The sequence below is a fragment of the Aquarana catesbeiana genome, linkage group LG08 (genome assembly GCF_042186555.1).
Source record: "Aquarana catesbeiana isolate 2022-GZ linkage group LG08, ASM4218655v1, whole genome shotgun sequence".
In the NCBI taxonomy this organism is placed as follows: domain Eukaryota; kingdom Metazoa; phylum Chordata; class Amphibia; order Anura; family Ranidae; genus Aquarana; species Aquarana catesbeiana.
In genome coordinates this window covers 252,516,323-252,531,877 of record NC_133331.1, presented here as the reverse complement: position 1 = coordinate 252,531,877, position 15,555 = coordinate 252,516,323, and the positions used below count along the sequence as shown (strand labels likewise).

The 15,555-nt window shown below is 40.5% G+C and overlaps 1 long non-coding RNA gene across 1 annotated transcript in view; it reads right to left on the bottom strand.

Moving 5' to 3' along the window:
- LOC141105349 (uncharacterized) overlaps positions 1 to 15,555 on the bottom strand; it is a 30,043-nt gene that overhangs the window by 6,574 nt on the left and 7,914 nt on the right. The window contains exon 2 of the long non-coding RNA XR_012235579.1: positions 7,441 to 7,560. This is a non-coding gene — a long non-coding RNA (uncharacterized lncRNA). The remainder of the gene's footprint in view (positions 1 to 7,440; positions 7,561 to 15,555) is intronic.

Genomic DNA, 15,555 nt, shown 5'->3' with positions numbered 1-15,555 from the left:
TACTCATAAAGATGTAGATCATGTTGTTTTATGTCATAACATGTGGCAAGCTTGTTTACTTTTTCCCATTGAGTCACACAGTTTAAATATTAACAGTAGCTTCCTCAAGCTGAACAACAATAAAATCATTCACTGCTAAAGCTATCTAGGAGGCACCATGACCCTTTAATTCCCTTGAATTAAAATTTTCTATAATTTCTCCTTGCCGCCAGGATTATCAGAGCCTTCGCAGTGCCTCTGGATGAGACTACAGACTCTTACTAAGCTTTTAAGCTTTTTTGCTTTTTAACATTCCTACTTCTAGGGAAGTAGAGTGGGAGGTGGATCAGGATCTGACCTTTTTTATTTCTGACTGATTAGGGGGGGACATAATAAAAACTAGGTTGCCCTAGGGCATGTCTAATTAGAATGAGTGTGTATATTAATCTTCCCTATTTTCCCCGATGGGCAGATCTTAAAAAATAGGACCTTTGGATTAAGTACTGGGAGTCCTGGGAAAGTTGAGTACCAGCAGCTACAGAGGTCTGCAAATGGGACAGCCTGGTCTATGTACTCTGTTTCTGTTTAAATGGCAAATGTTCATATTATTTTCTTCCAGAAATCTTTGCAAAAAATTTTAACAGGCTAAGGCCCCTTTCACACATGCGGACAGTATGTCCGTATTTCATCCATCCGTTTTCGGATGAAATACGGACATACATGCATCCCTATGGGATAGCGGGTGTCAGCGGATGTACATCCGCTAACACCCGATGTCGTCCGCCTCCGCTCTCGTCCGATTCTGCGGACGGAAGAAAATCCTATTTTTCTATCCGTCTGCAGAGCGGATCGGAGGAACACGGACAGACGGTCCGTGTTCTTCCGATCCCCCATAGGGGAGAGCGGAGATCTGACAGGGCGGTCCCTGCACAGTGTGCGGGTTCCGCCCTGTCATCTGCCTGCTCAGCTGGGGAAAGCGGAGCGATCCCCGCTGAGCAGCGGATAAACACGGGGCGGATCAACACGGATCCATCCCGTGTGAAAGGGGCCTAACATATAAAGTGAAAACGTGCTGCTCTTAAGCAGAAGCACAGAAGTGTCATTGTTTTCGGTGTGGTGCAATTTGTAAACCACCTCCCTTTTTCGGCAAAGCAGCCTTTCTAAACCAGGATGCTGCGGCACCCTGAGGTGACGCCTGAGGTTCTCAGGGGTAATGCAGCATCCTGGATAAGATGTTAAGAAAGGTTATCTGGTCCGACCAATCCCTCACTCCCCTGGTTGAGAAAGGCTGGCTTAGATATATGAGAAGCATAAGAGGACTGAAGAAAAAAAGGTTTGTTCCTATTGTGTAAAAAGTTTTAAAATAGAAATGGGAACTAAGTTAATAAGGGTAAATAACCATGTAGTCAAAAAGACTAATGCCCTGTACACACGATAGGATTTTCCGACAACAAATGTTGGATGTGAGTTTGTTGTCGGAAAGTCCGACCGTGTGTATGCTTCATAGAACAGTTGTTTGAGAGCAGGTTCTCAAATTTTCTGACAACAAAACTTTCCGAGCATGTATACACAATTCTGACGCACAAAAGTCCATGCATGCTCGGAATCAAGCAGAAGAGCCGCACTGGCTATTGAACTTCATTTTTCTCGGCTCGTCGTACGTGTTGTACGTCACAGCGTTCTTGATGTTCGTAATTTCCAACAACATTTGTGTGACCGTGTGTATGCAAGACAAGTTTGAGCCAACATCCTTCGGATAAAAATCCACAGTTTTGTTGTCGGAAAATCTTATCGTGTGTACAGGGCATTAGAATATTTTCAGGGTTGATGGGAGTTACGGTTCATAGTTAGTCAGGTGGAAAAAAAGTCCATCTATTTCAACCAACAGAAATTTTTTTACAAATAGACCTCATTATACACAATCGTATAACCACAGTTGATCCAGAGGAAGGCTTCTTTTATTTAGAGAGTTTTCCTTGAATTACTAACATACACTTTGATATCTGCTGAATCACCTAGTCACCTGCCATTTTGCAACAGTGTCAGAATTTTTAGGAATGTATCCCACTTACGACAATGAATGCTTTAAAGCCTGGATAGAGTACATGTCTGAAAATTTAGTAAATGTTTTTATGAGGAGAATTTCATCCAAATATTGAGGCAAGATGCCAAGCATATCACCAGACATCAGAAGCTACTAGAAGGACCAACACCCTGCCAGCCTTAGCTTGGAAGGTACATTAGATGAACAAAGACATTGATGTAATGTGTTAATGATTGGATAGATATGAAGTAATCAGTAGTAATGACCAATAATCTTGTAGTTTGATCTTAATTTTGATATTGTAGTTCCAGTATCCACCAGCGGGTGTCTCCCAGAAGCAAGCAGGTTCCAATAATCAGTTTGCACCTGATGCAGTTTGCTGGGAGGGTATTTAGGTCCTACCCTTTTGGTGCCTCTTGCCCCAGTATTTTGCTGCCAGATCTTGTTGCTAGTTATCCTGATCTTGCTCCTGCCCTATACCTTGTACCATGTATATTGTTGCCTTGTACCTGCTCTCCTTTGTTCCTGACCCCAGTTTTGGATCTCCCTTCCCAACTGCTCCCTGCACCTCCAGTTTTCCCTGCTTTTCTCTGTTCCTCATGTTGTATATATTGTATATAGTTAACTGTTAGGTGTTCTGTTTTGTAAGGTTTATTAGTCAAGTATTCTGTCAATGGGGTTTTTGTTCACATTATTTTCATGTTTGCTATGTGTTGGTGCCTAGGTGAATTTTGTTTTACTGTAAATAGATCTTACTTCTACAGTCTGGTTTCCGTTTTTTGAGTATAGCAACATAGATCTGGCTATCTTTGCTGCGGATACCTGACACAGAGTCTGTAAAAACCTATACAATCCTAGGGTGGTCTGTGTGACGGACTCCTGACACCCTGACTGGGTATCTCTGCCAAGAAGCTGCTTCCTAAAATCTGGAACAGGAGACCAGTGAATCTGGCTATAGTTACCCCAAGAACTAGGCAATACCAGTTTTGGAGTAAACCAGAATAAGAACTGTTTATTTGAATACAGGCTTTTATACACACCAGGAGGACATCCCCCCTCCTGATTAAATTACTCTAACAATACAAACTGCACACAGGAAAATAATTACAACAACCGACATATACTAAAAAATATATGTATAGTCCCGCGCTACTATACAGTATAGCGATATAAGTGCTGCAAGCACCGAAAAGGGTCAGTCCATAACCACAAATAAACAAAGTACATATAGTAGATGGTGCTGCTCTGTTATTAAAATAAATACATAAAACCAAATAATTAATTACTAACTAGACAATATATAATAAAAAGTGTCCAAACAGTGAAAAAAAAACAATAGGTGCTAAAAGTAGCAGTATGCACGTTAAAAATTGTGTAAGATGCACAACAGTCTTATGCACTATGCAGTAAAAAATATATATTAAAATGCTATATTCCCTCTCCAGCTGAGTACAAATATAGCATATAAAGGTGACTTGCCTTCTTTTGTGCAAATTGTGCAAATAAATGCAGTGTGCAAAAGTGCAAAGTGACTTCTCCTCTTCTGTGCAACACACTTCAGTGTAAGGTGGCCTCTTACCTTGCGGCTGTAAGGTAACAGCATATATATATAATGGTGAAGATCAATGGTGTTCGCAGTGCTGGCTTCTTTTATCCAGATAGCATGTTCTCATTATAGTGATACAGGTCTGCTTCTTTAAAGCCGGTATTAGCAATAGTGTTTTCTCTCCCAGTAGGTATATATATCATATAGAGGGTGGGATTCCGGAAAGTGTAGTATTTCAAATCCAATTTTTATTTATTAAAAACAGCTAAAATACTCACATTTGTATACAAGTTAAAAATCAATACACCACAAGCAGCTGGCTCGTATTCTGGCGTCACTTCTGGTGCCTGTCCGTCCCAACGCATATCATCACGATCCCCTGATCCCTGATGAAGTCACGTGACCGTGACGATACGCATTGGGACGGACAGGCGCCGGAAGTGACGTCAGCGTACAAGCCCGCTGCTCGTGGTGTATTGATTTTTATACAAATGTGAGTATTTTAGCTGTTTTTAATAAATAAAAATTGGATTTGAAATACTACACTATCGGGAATCCCCCTTCTTCTTCCTCTATATGATATATATACCTACTGAGAGAGAAAACACTATTGCTAATACCGGCTTTAAAGAAGCAGACCTGTGCCACTATACTGAGAACATACTATCAGGATAAAAGAAGCCAGCAGTGCAAACACCATTGATCTTCACCATTATATATATGCTGTTACCTTACAGCCGTAGTGTGTTGCACAGAAGAGAAGTCTTTTTGCACTTTTGCACACTTCATTTATTTGCACAATTTGCACAAAAGAAGACATGTCACCTTTATATGCTATACTTGCACTCAGCTGGAGAGTGAATATAGCACTTTAATGTATATTTTTTACTGCATAAGACTGTTGTTCATCTTGCACAATTTTTCACGTGCATACTGCTACCTTTAGCACCTATTGTTTTTTTTTACGTTTTGGACACCTTTTAATATATATTGTCTAGTTAGTAAATAATTCTTTGGTTTTTATTTATTTATTTTAAAAACAGCGCAGCACCATCAACATATACTATAAACATTACATTAATTAGCCACCTGGATGACTCAGATGTCTCATTGTAGGTCAGACTTGCCGGCTCCAAACTCAGAAGGTACACTACACATTAACATAAGTATAAACACAGAACACCTCCAGACAATTGCAGGAGACCTACTTTCAATAAATTCATCATGGCCGGGGGCCCCAGACAGGTGTCTATAAAAAAAGCCATCGACATCAGCTATGAGTCCCAAGCTGGCAGAGACCATCATGGCCTTTTTAATAATGTCCTTTTGCATTACATAACAGAACATCTTCCTAAATGCTTGTAGCTCCCTCCAATGCCAGGGCCCATAGCCAGTAGGCAAGAGGCTAGCATTCAGTCCCCTCTAAAAGCCTCTGTCCCGGGTGAGTCTATCACAGTTTGGTGGTCCTTTGACCTGCAAGCTGACCTCCACAAGTGAGTACAGCATGTTTTTAGTAAAAGATTATCTAATTTGGACCTACTCACATACTATTGGTTACTGCAAATTCCTATTCAAATGCCGAACTTAACAGCACTGACTCTGCAAATGGCCATTTTGATAGTTCAGTGCATTTATTCAGATACAGTACGAATCAAGCCATTTAGGGCTATTGTATGTACCAATGAGTACTAACAACCACAGAAATGCTCAGATTTTCCAATTCGTTCCAACTTCAGTCTCTATATGTCACATCTGATGCTTGGTCAAGCCATGAGATACAATGTGGTAGATATCACATAGCCATAAATGAGCACTGCTCATTTATGGCTATTCCAGATATGTCCATCCCTATATTGCCATTCACTTGTCATTTTCTTAATGGTGTCACTTGGAGTGAACATGAAAGGGATTATACTGAAAGGACATCATGCTGCAAAGCTACTTTATTTGACCTAATTTTCAGAGCTGGTAGAGGATTGCTTTATATATAGCTCAGACCCAGTCTTAAAACTATAGTCAAACCTTTTTAGTTCTGAATGAAATGGGTACAAATCAAGTTTCTGGCAGAAATGTATTTCTATGTCAATATTTTCTCTCAATTCCTGCCCTAAATAAGATGAACCAGGGCAAGTAGAACACATACATACAATACAATACATGCCCTCAACATGGGGGAGAACTTGGGGGTAGGGGGGCTCTTCTCACGCCAGGCTGCATGCTCAGGTAAGGGCGTAATATGGACTTTGGGGGGGACCCCACGGCGTGTGTGTGTTTTTTTATTTTTTTGCCGTGGAGTTTCCCTTAAAATACATACCAGACCCAAAGGGCCTGGTATGGATTGGGGGGGAGACCCCCATGCCATTCTTTTTACATTTTTCTATTGCCGCCAATAGTATTGTATTGCCAGCAATTTAAATGTCTTTTTATTTCTTAATAAATGCCAGTTTTGCTGCAGCAGGTTCTATACTTGGTACAGATATGCCAATTTACAGGCAGACTAAGTGCACTATATTTAAGGCATTTTTCTGTTTTATCGTTTCACTTTAAGCTTTATTAAAATCACTGCTCTTGTAAAAACGATCTTTTAAAAAAAAATTGCATTGATGTTCGCCAGAGCACTACCCAGGCCCCCATACCCTTTCTATGGCCAATAACTTGCATATAAGCCTTCAAAATGGGCACTTTTGATTCTTCAAGTTTGGGACCCATAGACTTCAAAGGGGTTCAGAGTTCTGGTCTGAACTTTTGCGATGTTCGAGAGTTCTGGCGCAAACCGAACCAGGGGTGGGGGGGGTGTTCGGCCCAAATCTGGTAACAATATGGAATGTACCCAAACATTTTTAGTCTTTATAACTATGATGATACCAACCTGTGTTCTTCTGGCACAAATAAGAGATTTTTGTTTTTAGGGCAGAAGTTGAGGGAGTTGTTTTTAGGGGGGGGTTGTTATTTTTCTTTTAATTTGTATTTTTTTTTAAACAGTAAGTACATCAATATTGTAACAATTTGCAAATACTGGTGGAGAAATTATGAGGTTGTAAGTGGTACAGTTAATGGATTTATAACGTGATGGTAAATAAGCTGAGAATATACTGATTTCAAGTCCTTAAAGTGTTACTAAACCCAGGCCACTGCATTCACTATATCTGGTCTCCCACAGTACCCAGAACCTGGAAATGCAATTATTTTAGTAAGCGTACAGCTAAATGCTTTTTCTCATCAGCAGTATATAGCAGTCTTGTGATTTCTATCAGTTCGTGGTGAAGCCTGTAGCAGGAGTTTTGCACTGAGCTGTCCTATGAGGCTGTAGGGCTCCTGACCCTCAGTCTGGACAGTGCTGATTTGGTCCTGTGATCACATGCACTCTCCCAAGAAAAAAAAACTCTCTAGCAATACACACCAAACTGAGCATGTGCAGCCTGACTCCAAAGGCTCTGTCTTATCCGGATTTGTCCAGGGGGACAGTGCAGGGAGGAGAGGATCTGTGCATACAGAATCAAGCAGCCTTTTTACACAATGCAGAGGATCTACCCCTTAGGTTCCACTGTGAGTATAACAAGCATGCTTTACTGCATATACAGACTGATTTTACTGTTTTTTTACTGTGGGTTTAGTAATACTTTATGTATTGCATGCTATAATTTCCCGTTAAGATTGGAAAGGGGAGTTATTTCTAACGCTACCATTTTTATCAAGTGGATCTTATTCAAAATTTGTAACCATGTCACAGTCTGGCTATTTGTCTGAACATGTCTTGCTAGTTATTATTTAAAGAAGCTGATACCATTTGATAAGAACCTGAGCTGTTTACAAAGTGTAAAAATCAAAGTAATTTTTGATAAATGAGAATAGAATGTTACAAGGTTTGTACCTGTGGCTGTTGAGTGGGCTGACAGAGGGACATGCACGTAAACACAGATATGGATAAAGCAATAGAGAACTGTAGAGCACTGACAACACTGAGAATAATGAGTATCCCCAGACGGATCTCCTGCAATAGTAAACAACACAAAATTAAGTGATTACAACCAGGGGCACAAAGTAGCACAAGGTCCATATGGAAAAGTTAATTTACCATGCTGTTTCTATATGGTAATATTGCTGTAAAATAACAAGCAAATACACAAATAGGGATTTAAGCTAATAAAAACATTACTTATGCCCCGTACACACGGTCGGAATTTACGACAGAAAAAGTCAGATGGGAGCTTTTTATCGTAAATTCCGATCGTGTGTATGCCCCATCTGACTTTTTCCTTCGAAAATTCAGATGGACTTGGATAGAGAACAAGTTCTATACTTTTATCGGAAAAAACGCTCGTCTGTATGCTGTTCCGACGCACCAAAAACGTTGCATGTTCTGAAGCAAGTACGAGACGGAAGCGCTCGGTCTGGTAAAACTAGCGTTCGTAATGGAGATAGCATATTCGTCACGCTGCAAATTCTGCGATTTTTTATTGCAGCACATTCTTTTGTGCTTTATAATGCTAGAATAATGAAGTTGTTTTGCTGCTGATATTCACACAGAGTTCTGACAAACTTATTTCTTTATTATTTCTCGTGACAAGCACAAGCACAAACTAAACAGCAGTAAAACGATTTGAAAAGCATGAGTCTGAAAAGCGTGAATCGTCTCTCACCCAACTTCTACTAACACAAAATTAGCAGAAGGAGCCCAAAGGGTGGCGCAGTGGCTATTGAACTTCCTTTTTATAGTGCCGTCGTATATGTTGTACATCACCGCGTTCTTGACGGTCGGAATTTGGTGTGACCGTGTGTATGCAAGACAGCTTGAGCGGAATTCCGTCGGAAAAACCTTCAGAATTTATTCCGACGGGAAAACCGGTCTTGTGTACAGGGCATTAGTGATCACCTTCAGAATGAATGGTTAGAAAAACTGAGCTTGTTTGGAAACAAATTACATTGGACTTGATCTAATGATCATCCAAAAATATATACAGAATAAGACTTGTTATAAAGAGCTAGCAAATTATGTTTTTATCCCAGCAACATCATAAATAACTAAAAGATTTCATATGTGTATTGAACAAAGGAAATTGTATCATTAGGAAAGTGTTCTTTTCAGTAGGAATGGTTCATTTTAATCTGTTTTGCATAATAAGGGGAAGAATTGTATAACTGGCCAAATGGGTCAATGCATCACATCCCTAAGACCCCTTTCACACCGAGGGCATTTTGCAGGCGCTATAGCGTTAAAAATAGCGCCTACAATACGCCCTCAGACAGCTGCAGCATTGTCTCCAGTGTGCGCTGGCAGGACATCAGAAAAAGTCCTGTCAGCAGCTTCTTTGAAGCGGTGAAGGAGCGGTATGTTTACCGCTCCTCCACCGCTGATCCCCATTGAAATCAATGGGGCAGCGCTGGGATACCGCTGGCAAAACGCCGCTATTGCGGTGCATTGCGGGCGGTTTTATTCTCGGCCGCTAGCGGGGGGTAAAAGCGACCCGCTAGCGACCGAAATGCGCTGCTAATCCGACGGTAAAACGCCACTAAAAATAGCGGCGTTTTACCGCCGATGCTATGGGCGGCCCGGTGTGAAAGGGCTCTAAGGCTACTTTCACACTAGGGCAGGGGAGGGTTAGCGGTAAGCTTTACCGCTGTAATAGCAGCCACTAGCGGGGTGCTTTTAACCCCCGCTATCGGCCGAATAAAGGGTCAAAAGCGCCCGCAAAGCGCCGCTGCCGAACCGCTTTGCAGGCGCTTCGGCAGTGGTGCCCATTGATTCCTAAGGCAGGGGTGGTGGAGGAGCCCGAAAGATGCTGCTTGCAGGACTTTTTCTAACGTCCTGCAAGTGCACCGCCCCAGTGTGAAAGCACTGAGGCTGCAGGGGAGGTGTTTTTTAGGTGCTATACAGGTGCTATTTTTAGCCAGAAAGCACCTGAAAAACGCTGCAGTGTGAAAGGGGTCTAAATATTAGTACATAGAAATATTCAGTACAAGTGTTTTCTTTTTTACAATCATTTCTTTAATAGCACCTCCCCATTATAAGGGAAGGTGAAGAGGTTGAGGCCCCTAATACTTGATTGGCGGTTCAGCTCACCTGTAATTGAAAGAAATAATTGTGACCTGTTAAACCACTTTCGGACCGCCCACTGTGTATGTACGTCGCTATTTTGAAGTTATATACCATTGGTATGTCAGCAGCTAGCTGCCATAACCCTGGTATATTTTTACACTGTGGGCGATAAAAGTGGTCCCAGTGGCAGGTTCGCCACAGGATCACTTTTATGGGTGGCGGGGGAGGTGCCCCCTTCCGCCGCTTCCCAGTAGTTTCCGCCGCTTACCGGAGAGATCAGCAGCGGCAGAAACTATCTGATCCGATGTACTGATGGGCAGGAAGTCGAGTGAGGGCAAAACGGCCCCCACTCGACTCTATGCCCTTGGAGGAAGCCCAGATCTCACATTAAAGAGGCCCTGATCTGCTTATTTCTATTACAAGGGATGTTTACATTCCTTGTGATAGGGATAAATGTGATCAAAAAACATTTTTTTTTTAAAGGGACAGGGTAAAAAGAAAAAAGTAAAATAAATAAGAATTTTTTTTTAAAAGTGCCCTGTCCCTCCGAGCTCGTGTGCAGAACCGAATGCATATGCAAGTCACGCCCACAAATGTAAACGGTGTTCAAACCACACATGAGAGGTATTGCCGCAATCATTAGAGCGAGAGCAATCATTCTAGCACTAGATCTAGCTCTGTAACTCTAAACAGGCAACCTGTAAAAAATTTTAAAGTGTTGCCTATGAAGATTTTTAGGTACCGTAGTTTATCGCCATTCCACAAGTCTGCACAATTTAAAAGCATGACATGTTAGGTATCAATTTACTTGGTTAACATCTTTCACATTATACAAAAAACTGGACTAACTTTACTGTTTTCTTATTTTTTTATTCAAAAAAGTGTACTTTTTCCAAAAACAAATTGTGTTAAGACAGCTGCGCAAATACGGTATGACAAAGTATTGCAACAATCTCCATTTTATTCTCTAGGGTCTCTGCTAAAAAAAAAATATGTAATGTTTGGGGGTTCTAAGTAATTTTCTAGCAAAAAATACTGATTTTAACTACTAGCCTACTAGCCGTTGTCATTATACGGCACATCGGCTCGTTCCCGCAAATTGCCGTAGCTGTACGTCTGCCCTTTAAACAGCTATAGCAGGTGTCTGCTGCATGGCGGGGGACACAATGCGCGTGGCCGGCGGATGCTATAACTTTTGGGCAAACCAATCAATATACGCTTATTGCGTTTTTTTTTTTTAACCAAAAATGTGTAGAAGAATACATATTGGCCTAAACTGATGAGGAAATTTATTTTTTTACATTTTTTTTTTTTGGATATTTATTATAGCAAAAAGTATAAAACATTTTGTTTGGGTATAGCATCGCACAACCGCGCAATTGTCAGTTAAAGCGACGCAGTGCTATATCACAAAAAATGCCCCGGTCATTAAGGGGGAAAATCTTCCAGGGCTGAAGTGGTTAACTTGGAAACAACAAATGTCAGAAATATAGTGTCTTGAAAAAGTATTCACACCCCTTGAAATTTTCCACATTTTGTCATGTTACAACCAAAATGTAAATGTATATTATTGGGATTTTATTTAATAGACCAACACAACGTGACACATAATTGTGAAGTGGAAGGAAAATGATAAATGGTTTTCAAATTTTTTTACAAATAAATATGTGAAAAGTGTGGTGTGCATTTGTATTCAGCCCCCCTTAGTCAATACTTTGTCAATACCACCTTTCGCTGTAATTACTACTGCAAGTCTTTTTAGGAATGTCTCTACCAGCTTTGCACATCTAGAGTGTGACATTTTTGCCCATTCTTCTTTGCAAAATAGCTTAAGCTCTGTCAGATTGGATGAAGAGTTTCTGTGAACAGCAATTTTCAAGTCTTGCCACAGATTCTCAATTGGATTTAGGTCTGGACTTTGACTGGGAAGTCATTGTTCTGCTGGAAGGTGAACCTCCACCCCCGTCTCAAGTCTTTTGCAGACTCTAACAGGTTTTTTTTCTAAGATTGCTCTGTATTTGGCTCCATCCATCTTCCGATCAACTCTGACCAGCTTCCCTGTTCCTGCTGAAGAAAAGCATCCCCACAACATGGTGCTGCCACCACCATATTTCATGGTGGAGATGGTGTGTTCAGGGTGATGTGCAGTGTTAGTTTTCCGCCACGCATAGCGCATGGCTTTTAGGCCAAAAAGTTCAATTTGGTCCCATCTGACCAGAGCACCTTCTTCCACATGTTTGCTGTGTCCCACGCATGACTTCTCGCAAACTGGAAACGGGACTTCTTATGGCTTTCTTTCAACAATGGCTTGCTTCTTGCCATGCTTTCATAAAGGCCAGATTTGTGGAATGTATTGCTAATAGTTGTCTTGTGGATAGATTCTCCCACCTGAGCTGTGGATCTCTGCAGCTCCTCCAGAGTTATCATGGGCCTCTTGGATGCTTCTCTGATTAATGCTCTCCTTGCCCGACCTGTCAGTTTAGGTGGACGGCCATGTCTTGGTAGGTTTGCAGTTGTGCCATACTCTTTCCATTTTCAGATGATGGATGGAACAGTGCTTAGTGAGATGTTCAAAGCTTGGGATAATTTTTTTTATAACCGAACCATGCTTTAAACTTCTCCACAACTGTATCCCTGACCTGTCTGGTGTGTTCCCTGGCCTTCATGGTGCTGTTGGTTCACTAAGTGTCAAGGCTGGGCTCAGCTCTTCCTTCTCTGAGCTGGCCGCTCAGCTGTCGGCTAATTGCCAACTCTTTTCTCTCCACAGTTACTCAGCTGTTGATGATATCCTGCTCGTCAGTCCTACCTACTTAAGCCGCCCAGCCCAGAGGATCTCTGCCCTCACCTTAGTCAACATCACAGAGACGCTCTCCTGGATTCCTGTTAAAATACTTGCTTGGCTGACATCCCTTCTGGCTCTAGATCCTGCTTGCTGTTTTACAACGCTCATCTCCGCCTCCCTGACTTTAGCTTGTCTGACTATCAGTTCCGGTTCCTGAACTTTGGCTATGTTTTGACTACGTTTGTTCTATTTACTTTTATTATTAAACAAGTGTGATTTAACTGTACTTCTGTCTCGATCTGATTTCATGGTTTCTGACACTAAGGTTTTCTAACAAACCTCTGAGGGCTTCACAAAACAGCTGTATTTATACTGAGATTAAATTACACACAGGTGGACTCTATTTACTAATTAGGTGACTTCTGAAGGCAATTGGTTCCACTAGATTTTAGTTAGAGGTATCAGAGTAAAGGGGGCTGAATACAAATGCACGCCATGCTTTTCAGATATTTATTGTAAACAATTTTGAAAACCATTTATCATTTTCCTTTCACTTTACAGTTATGTGCCACTTTGTGTTGGTCTATCACATAAAATGCAGATAAAATACATTTACATTTTTGGTTGTAACATGGCAAAATGTGAAAAATGTCAAGGGGTATAAATACTTTTTCGAGGCACTGTAGGCTTGGTCCTCTACAGTTTTCACCTGATGAAGCGGGCCAACTGTCTCAAGAAACGTATTGAATTCTACCCAGACCCCACGGTTATGATCAACTTGCAAGATCAAACTATGTTTTGTGGATATATGTATGCTGATGGGTGAGGGTAATTAGGATATTATGTAAAAGGTTGCAGTTTTTGAAAATATACTAAGAAATTTGGCCATGCTATGGCCCTAAGAGTCTCTCTAGAGAAAAGTATTCTATGTTGTTAGAAAAAGTTTTTTTAACAGTTGACTAAAACAAATTAAAAGATTTTTTGAAAATGAAAAAAGCTGTGTAGGTGTGATAAATTTGACAAGCAGATCAAAGTCCAATGCCGCGTACACACGAGCGGACTTTACAGCAGACTTTGCTCGGCGGACTTTACGCCGGACTTTATGACGGACTTTCCGAATGAACGGACTTGCCTACACACAATCCACCAAAGTCCGTCAAATTCGTACGTGATGACGTACGACCGGACTAAAACAAGTAAGTTCATAGCCAGTAGCCAATAGCTGCCCTAGTGTGGCTTTTTGTCCGTCGAACTAGCATACAGACGAGCGGACTTTTCCACTGGACTCGAGTCCGACGGATAGATTTAAAACATGTTTCAAATCTAAGTCCGTCCAACTTTTGAGAAAACAAAGTCCGCTGGAGCCCACACACGATCGAATTGTCCGATGAAATCCCGTCCGCCGGGCAAAGTCTGCCGTAAAGTCCGACCGTGTGTACGCGGCATAAGTCTGTTGTCATTTTTTTTTAATTTATTTTTTATGTTGATAGGTTTTGTTCTTTTGTTTTATTATTATTATTATTATTATTATTATTATAATTATTTTCAGCATTTCAAAAAGTTCCAAAAATTATCTTGAAACATATTCAATGCAGTTTTATCTTATCAGTTCCCATCCTCTCCCCTTCAATAGCGAAATAAAGGCAGGGGGCAGGAAGCACACAAAAAGAAAAAGAAAAAAAGAGGAAGAAAAGAAAGAAAAAAAATTTCCAAAGGAAAAAGAAAAAGGGGGAGGTTGAGGGGGAAACCACGACAAATGTAAATATAGAACTAACAGGGTGGTAAAGAAACTATAAGGTTAATCAATATTAATTAATAATTCATACTCATCAGGGTCTGATATTATTTCATAATGTAGTTTAGTTTCCTTAAATTCTAACCTTGAGGTAGCGGGCATATAAGAAAATTGTATAATCCTATCTTTTTGTTTATTTGTAAGTGTAATTTGCAGATCTTTTTCCCACCGACCTATATAATCTGGGTACCCAGGGTATTGCAGATTCATCAAAGCTTTGAGAAAAAGAGAAAAACAATGTTGTTGTTGATCTCTATATTGCATAATTGTTTAAGTAGGATTCAGGTCTTTTAATGTACGAATGGGCTGTGGGAGATTCCGAATAAATTGACACAAATGTATGTATCTCCATTGATCCATAAATGTTGGCTGCTCTACTCCACATAAGGACTTAATTGGTTTCATTTTTGAGTCTTTTAATGCTTGGTGTAATAGCTGTGTTACCTCTGGGGACCATGATTCAAAGCCCTTATCAAGTACTCCCGACATGAAATATTAACGTTTCAGCAATGGCATTGGTGGGGAACTGTATTCCCAACCATACCGAGTTCTACCCAGAGTCTAGTCTTTTTAGCATATTTCCAGTCTGCCATACGGGCTAGTGCAATTGCTTTGACAATATAATTTAAAATTTGGTAAAGCCAGTCCCCCTAGCTTTACGATGTTTCAAGATATTCTAATACCCCATCCCTTTCAAATAAAATGTGCTATAGATGACTATATGACAATATTTTTTATGTAATAATATGGGGAATAGTTATAACCTTTGTAAGTTTTTCACTGAAATCCAGTTTATAAATCCCCTTCACTTCCTGTCGCAATAACAGCAATCACCAGGAAGTGAGAGGAATTTTCCTAATGGAGAGCAATAAAAATACTAAAAGGGTAACTCCACTTTCATGGGAAAAAAAATGAAGAAAAAAAAATAATATAGTATATACAATTGCAACACAAGTCATATTGTAAATGAATGTTACTAAAAATTACCCTTTTAATCTGCAGAGCTGTATTTTCTGTAAAGTTCAATACAATATGGCTACTTGGAGGCGTTCTGTACACAGATGGTGTACAGTACACCCCCCCCCCCCCGAAATGTTATTCCCTGCTTATGTGATTGGCTCACTGATTTTCCCAGAATTCTGCACTGAGATACAAATCAAATGTTGAGCATCCCCTGCAAGACAAATGTCATTTTGGTGAGATACTCTCAAAGGGAAATCACGTCTAAAGGGATGCAAACCCTGCAGCTTTCCTCATTAGAGCCCTGCAGGTACAGCAGCTGATTGATAATTATAAAACCACTCCCAAACAGATTCACTCATGGACACAGACAAACAGTAATTTCTTCAGAATAACAAAAGGTAGGAATATG